Source organism: Mauremys mutica, chromosome 4, assembly GCF_020497125.1.
Source record: "Mauremys mutica isolate MM-2020 ecotype Southern chromosome 4, ASM2049712v1, whole genome shotgun sequence".
NCBI classification, from domain to species: Eukaryota; Metazoa; Chordata; order Testudines; family Geoemydidae; genus Mauremys; species Mauremys mutica.
In genome coordinates this window covers 36,441,272-36,448,802 of record NC_059075.1, presented here as the reverse complement: position 1 = coordinate 36,448,802, position 7,531 = coordinate 36,441,272, and the positions used below count along the sequence as shown (strand labels likewise).

The 7,531-nt window shown below is 40.0% G+C and overlaps 1 long non-coding RNA gene across 1 annotated transcript; it reads right to left on the bottom strand.

Annotated features, from left to right (window-relative positions):
• Positions 1–281: 281 nt before the first annotated feature.
• On the bottom strand, positions 282–6,611 carry LOC123368583. Its single transcript, XR_006578825.1, has 3 exons — positions 6,469–6,611; positions 4,539–4,722; positions 282–639 (listed from the first exon to the last, which is right to left on the bottom strand). It is a non-coding gene; the product is annotated as an uncharacterized LOC123368583 (long non-coding RNA).
• Between the last annotated feature and the right edge of the window lie 920 nt (positions 6,612–7,531).

The window sequence follows — 7,531 nt, the reverse complement described above, 5'->3', positions numbered from 1 at the left end:
CTGATTCCCCTCTCGCACCCAAACTCCATTGGTAAGTATAACTCTTAGTTAACTAGAATGTTGACTAAGCTGCAGCCTCCATTCCCCCAATATGGCAGATACCAAAGCTTTTACTGTATTGTGTACAGAGGAAAGACACAACAGTTCTATTCAGGCAAGAGATACTATCTTCCATGTATAAATGTTCACACTAATATAAATCTACAGCAACTCCACTAACTTCAGTGAAGTTACTCTGCATTTAGACTGGTTTAACTGAAAAGAGAATTTGACCCCATCCCTAAAAACTAGCCTGGGAGTAAAAGGCTACTTTGGAGCTCACAGACAAGATTGCTGGTCTGTTTAATCTTAATCTACCACTGACTTTTTCTGTGTGCATCTGTGAGAAGAGTACATTTGTGAGGACAGGAAGGGGCTGGCCAGTTTTCTCTAGAGAAGACCTAAAGGAAGGCAGAGACAAAGAGAAAAATTATGTGGGTCTGGAAGCCTTACTGTGAGCAATGTTTCATTGCTATCATGACTCAGTATGGCAGGTTCTGTTTTATAAATCTTGTCATATCTCATCTAGTTTTAAAGCATCTCTTCCCCTGAATTTCAGCTCAGTGAAGTTCTTCAGATTCCATATGTTATATGCAGCACCTAGAACAAGAAAGCTTAATTGAAACATTGCAATCTCCTTACAATTGTCAGTGACAGGGCAATTTCCTATGGAACATATTAAACAATGGGGGAATCTTTCTCTTGACATGCTATAAAATCTGGATATTTTAATTATCATATGTACATTGCTGGTGTATATTGTTTTTCTAGCCAGATGTAAAACATGAGGTCTTGACTAATGCTGGGCCAACTTTGTAAAGATTCAGTTTGGATTAAAGAAAGCATACAAAAGTTTAGAAAAACATCTCTTAACTTCTGGAGGATGCAAAATTGGCCTGGAAATCTCCCAGACGCAGCCCCTTTCATGAGATTTCTCCTGTATTTTAACTCTTGTATTGTGTGTGATTATTCTGTTGCACAGAGTGTAGCATAATGCAAAATTGTGTTTTCACCTAATGCTGCAGTATTACAAGGTTACAGAAAGGAACAGTATAAGCTTTCACAAACTCTCCATATTTTGGGAGAGTTTCCTTTTAGCCTATTCATATAATTGTGAATATGAGTTATACATGTGGCTAAAGGGGAGAATGGACCCCCATAGTGTCCTACTGATGAAAAAAGTTCTGGAGCCTACTGAATCGAAAAATGTGCTAATGGATTTTAATGCTGATGCTGCAGCTACTCTTTTTTTAACTACTATTAGGATTCAGACCAGTTTAAGATGATTTCATTGAGAACATTTTGCCAAAGTAAATCTTCCTTAAAATGAAATGCTTGCTAGGACACATTGAGACCCAAATTTGTGCCTGGGAGAATGCAATTACTTGGTCAAGGCCAGTATTTCTCTAACTGGGGTCGCCGCTTGTGTAGGGAAAGCCCCTGGTGGGCCAGGCCAGTTTGTTTACCTGCCCCGTTCGCAGGTCCGGCCAATCGTGGCTCCCACTGGCTGCGGTTCGCTGCTCCAAGTCAATGGGAGCTGCTGGAAGTGGCGTGGGCCAAGGGACTTACTGGCCGCCGCTTCCAGCAGTCCCCATTGGCCTGCAGTGGTGAACCGCGGCCAGTGGAAGCCGCGATCGGCCAGACCTGCGGATGGGGCAGGTAAACAAACCGGCCTGGACCGCCAGGGGCTTTTCCTACAAAAGAGGCAACCCCAGTTTGAGAAACACTGCTCAAATTTATTTAATAAATACTGTGTAGTGGTGTCTGTTCTAATATATTCCACTATTTTACAACTTGGCATATAAGGTGTTAGCCTGAAATATTTTTTTTTCTTTCAAATTTTCTAAAGAGAGTCTGTCTTGATGACCAACTGTAAAACCAATACAATACATTTTATATTTTATAAATTTTAAAAGTTGTTTCCTTTAAGCACAACAGGCCTGATTCTTATTTCACTTACACTGGTGCAACTCAGGATTTAAGTCCACTGAAGTCAATGAAATTATGAATGAAATCTCATGTCCATAAGGTCAGAATCAGACTCACTACATGTCTGTCATTTCTTACATAGGCAAAACTCCCATTGAGTTTGAAACTCAGTCCTGGCTTGGGCTTACATTTAGCCTTGGGCTTGCTGGACTCTAAGGCCATTAAACTTTCAGTAAGTTTTGCCTTTTTTTTTAATAACAATCTTGCACAGCTTTTAGAGGGAGTCTTGAATAGGAAACTAGGATGCAATGGGACGTGTACCATAGACAAAGACAGCGAGCAGAAATGGGCCAATGGAACCTTCTTAGTGTAACAATCCTATCTCAAGGACAATACATTTGAAAGGCTGTGTGTTCCCTAATACTGCATTGCAGTGGAAACAGTGGATATAATTCCAAGACTTGTGCTTAGACGTTTTGAGTGAAACCACTGGGGAAAAAGATAATACAAGTGTTTTAAATATGTGAACAAATCATCATGTAGGCAAACAGCTGTAGTTTGTCTAGTGGTTAATGCCGGGGACTTAATTAGTTAATGTGAATTATGCACTAGCTAGGTTATATCATTCATAGCCATTAATTTATTTGAAGATTTTTACCTTATGAATTGGCACAAATCTAGCCTTTTGTGGTCGATTCTGTTCAAGGGTTAGAGTTTTCTTCATTATTCAGAATTATATCTTTAGTAAATAATGCTTAATCAGTAACTTGTTCGTGAGCTGCCAATAGTGAATATGCAGTATCTGTGCTTAAAGTTAAGCATGTGTTTAATTTGTTCACTGATTCAGGATTGCTTGCTGAATTGGGGCCTATGTGAACTGTGTGGGATAATTTTGATTGGACACAGAGGTCACAATGATGTGTTGTTTCCCTGTTTGGATGAGTGTAAAGTATTAAGCTTGGATTTCTCCCAAAAATAATTCAGTGAATAGCTCAGAATTCTTTCTGCAAATATTCTCCAATATGTGCTTAAATTTTCCTCTTCCTATTAATGTTTCTGGCAATAAACATATTCACTAGAATATTCACAGAAAGCGACCATACCATGGACACAAGCACTGCTGGAACAGACTTCTTGACAATTTGAACAATTATATATGGAGAATTTTGTGCATTAGTTTCCCAGTTCTAATCTGAAATCAAGAGGAGTCTTGGTTCTCTTCCCCATTCTGCTACCAATTCGCTTTATGACCCTGGGCAGTCACTTCATCTTTATTCATGTATAGAATGGGTCAAATAATACTTAAGTACTTCACAGAGACTTAGTTCACTAATTAGAATAATAATCTCACATATCACTGTGAGGGAACTGTTGGCAAATACTGACTTTTTACTTGTAACCACTGTAGCATATGTGTGACAATGCCTAGACACAATGAAGAGCAAGCGTAGAAGAGTTTTAGCCCTTGTCTGAACTGCTGTGCTCTTGAGGGCTGAAATCAGATGCTTAGCCATGTTGGAACACAACACTGCAGAGCTTAATGCACATTAGCACTTCAATAACCTCAAAAGGGCTCAACTAACTGTTGCACAGATGCTGACAACTTACAGGCTCAGATAGTCTTTCATGATACAACACTGTTTTAGAGTCCTTCTTAGTGCAACAAAACCCATAGCAATCAAAGGCTGCGATTTTCTAAAGTGCATTGCTTAAGAAGAAACTCTGGTCTGCTGAGCAAGGTATTCACAGACAGATCTGGCAGAAGTTCAAGTAACTTTGAATACTAGCGCTTCTATAGCGTACCTGTATAGAACAGTGTCTTTCTCCAGATGAGATTGTTGTGCTAACAAGTTGGAGAAGCTGGCCCAGATCCAAATTAAACATCCCCTGAAGACCTCATGTTTGGCATCTGCATTATACCAAAAACCAAGAGGAGGAAAAAAATAAACTAGGGGAATCCCATGATCCTTTTGAGATCTGACAGAGCTTGATAAAACCCATGGCCTGCCTGTTTTACTGCAGTAAGTGTTAGCCAGAACACTCAACAGTGGGTGAATCAAAGATATTGTTCCCAAAGGTGAACGGGCCTGGCCAGTTTCCCTGGTCTGAACTGGGAATAACTGCACAGCAAAGGCCTGCTTAAGATTTTAATTTTGCCATTTATGTGATTATATACTTAGAACTCTATTAACAGGGACACTAATTCACTGGAATGAAATGATCCAATTTTACACTTTTGAATTTATGGATGGTGCCAGTGATTGGAAGCTTAGTTACAGGATTTTACTGAGTAGACTGTCATTCAACCATTTATTTTTGGTGGTGCTTGAGTGTGGGGGCGCTGGTGGATGTGGCAAGGTTAAATCTATATACTCAACAGTAGATCAATTTGTACAAGTCCTGCCTGATTGCGCTGAATGTCTCAGCTGCCAGGGGAATGCCAGGGTAGAGAGCCCATACCAGGTCTAGCAAAAGCTCATTTAGGGGAGGAGAACCTGTTTAAAGGGAGGGTTAAGATGACTAATTAGGGGTGGGAGAAGAAGAAAAAGGTTTATATAAGAGGTACCCACTTTACTTGGCCCAGACTGGTTTTTGAAACATCAACCATCATTGCTTTCAAGCAACAGAAATCTTGACACTTTATGGACGTAGGTCCTCTGCCTTCTTCAAACACAGCAGAAAGTGAAGGGGGAGCCACTTCAGAAAACTTTCAGACATTGATAGCTTCAAGCTGAACCTCATAGGTGAGACTATCTGGATATGGGATCAAAGCATATTTGAGAGAAGTGGCAACTGTAGTCCAACATTTTAGGTGTCCCTGTCACTCATCTTAGCTCTATGTACATTTATTATTTAAGGACACTTTTGAAAGTGATTATTCATACTATATTGTGTTGTAACAAGCCACTAAGTAGTCTTTTTTCCCTGCTCTTGCTGCTTTAGACCTCTCTACATAGCCATGGGTACCAGAACAGTTGACCAAAAGAATACCTCATGTGTAAGAGATTTTGTATTACATTTTTGTATTAAATTTGAGTGGTCCATAGCATTAGGATAGAGATGCAGGTGTTTTACTCTGGTTTTATATTTTATTTTTCTTTTATTGGACAATGTCCAAGAGGTTCTAGTGGTAGAACCTCTATTGTGTGACAGATCTGTGTCAAAAATAGAAATCTCAGTTTCCATGGCACAAATGGAAGGTGGATTCTGAAATAGAACACCAAGGCGTGTGTGTGTATATAGTCATAAATGGAGACACATCTGTAGGTCTCCAGACTTGTGTGACTATCAATAGAGTGGATTGGAAACCTATCCAGTAGTTTCTTCAGTGGCACAGCTGGTTAATTTCATGCTTAATTCTCTTCTGTACCCAGATGCCAACCTTCGTCAGTGCCTTGCAAATAGACAGCAGCTATTCTTTGTCGCATGAGCTCATTGCTGAAAATCAGTGCCTCTCTATCAACTCACCCTGCTGCACCTGTGCTGACAAATGGCTCTATCCCTCAAAACAGCTACCTTCCAGAAATATTTATGTTGGTGTTTACTAGGTCTGCAATCATGTGTTTCTTGCAGGCTGCACTTGGTCATTGATTCTAATATCAATGCAGTGTTAAGAAGGATGAACTGGAGGCTTCAAGAAACTGGGATATGTCCTTTTCTCCTCAAGGTCACTGGAGCCATGTGACAGGAGTTAGATTTCCTATGTAAAAAGGGTTGATGCTGTCAATCCCTCTCTCTCTCTCTCTCTCACACACACACACACACACAAACACACACACACACACACACACACAATACATTACCACAGTTAGTACAAATGGGGGAAAAAGGGAATGAAGACAGGATTTTATGGCCAGATCCTCAGCTGGTGTAAATTGGCATTGTCTCATTGACTTTGATAGACCAATGTCAGCTTATACCAGCTGAGGATCTAGCTCATAGTGTGCATACAACATTATGCAACAACTGGACAGTATGTAAAAAATGCATTTTTTTCTGTGTGGGTTAATTGTATTTTCTCTATAGCCATCCAAAAATCCAGATAGTGCACTTCACGTGCTTACTCATTACAGCTTATTTATGTAATGTGGCCATCAAAATGCTTTTTAACATTCCAAAGAATGAGCTCCCACTGAACTTTGAAGTGAAAACAGAGACATCACTCAGATGTCTAGGCGGAGACAATATCCGAGAGAGGCTCAAAAGGGGCTGTGAATATCAAAGGCACAAATGCAGATAGACAGTATATTTCGACCCTAGGTTTACAGCTTTTGAAGCCAAAGGATCCAGGTTTAATTTTCAGGCTCTCATGGATTAACTGTTAGTGGCTTTTGTTTCTAAGGAAAGATTAACCTTTCCTGTGATATAGGGATGATTCTTTTTCAGATATTGATTCATCTAAACCCATAGGATTCAAAACATGCTGATTGAGCAATCTGTAGAAATGGCTCCACAGAGAAATAAATGCTGTCGTGAAATGATGGCTTTAATTAAACTCACCTTTGTAAAACATTTTGCAGATGCTCAGATGAAAGGAACTTCTTCTTAGCATATGTGCAGTATGCCTTTGGTGACACAAGGCCAGGATTCATCACCGAATTTGGTCTGCTGGTTGGATCATTAGCTTACCCAGCCTGGGCCAGGTACTGACAGGGAGTGCGACATGAATGCTGATCCATGCCCCCCGATGAAAGGTGTTGTGTATTTGGTTGTCATGGTTTTTGTTCCTATGGCAACTGAGTTAGATTATTAGGGGATAGCTCGGCCAGCTTCAGCTGGCTGAGTGAGCTCTCTGTGTCTGTAAATAAAATGGTAGTTTTGTTAGCATGTCTGCTCTCTGGCCTCAAGTGATTTCTTCCTAAACCGGCTGCCCCCAAGGATATAACAAAAGGAACTATGTAAGTGCAAAGGATCTGGATATAGTTATGTACAATAGTACATTCCCACAGTTTTACAGGGCGTAACAAATCTATATGGCTAGATAGTGACAACTGTGAAGTTCCTATGTTGCACACACTGGTCACTCAATTGTTCCCAACAACCTCAGCGATAGAACACATATCCTCCCGCTTCAAAGGCATATGCTTCCTTATCTGGCTAGAGTAGACTCTCCATTAGCTGTTAACAATGTAGGGCCTATGACACATGACTGTGCAATTATGGTTCCCTCCAGTGGAGGGCAGTATTACATATGCACAGCAGCTTGTGCATTAGTGTTTTTTAAATATAGGAAATGTGCTGTGGTATGAACTGACGGTTTTATCAGCATTAATTTAGGATGGCTGCATTACTCATAACTGCAGTTAATCTCAAATGCATGCTAATCAAAGCTTTATACTACAACACACTATCATATATTTTGTATAGTAGGCAGTGCAAATGTTTTAAGGAGTTGTAAAATCTATTTGGGGGGGATTTCTTCCTCTTCCTTTTTTAACCTGCCTTTATCAAAAAAGATGTTTTAGTTTTCAAGAATTCCCACAGTTTTACATGGCGTAAAACCCTATATGGTATCTTGGGACTTCTAGGTCTAGAAGCAAGTGCTTGTGTCTCATTGGAAATT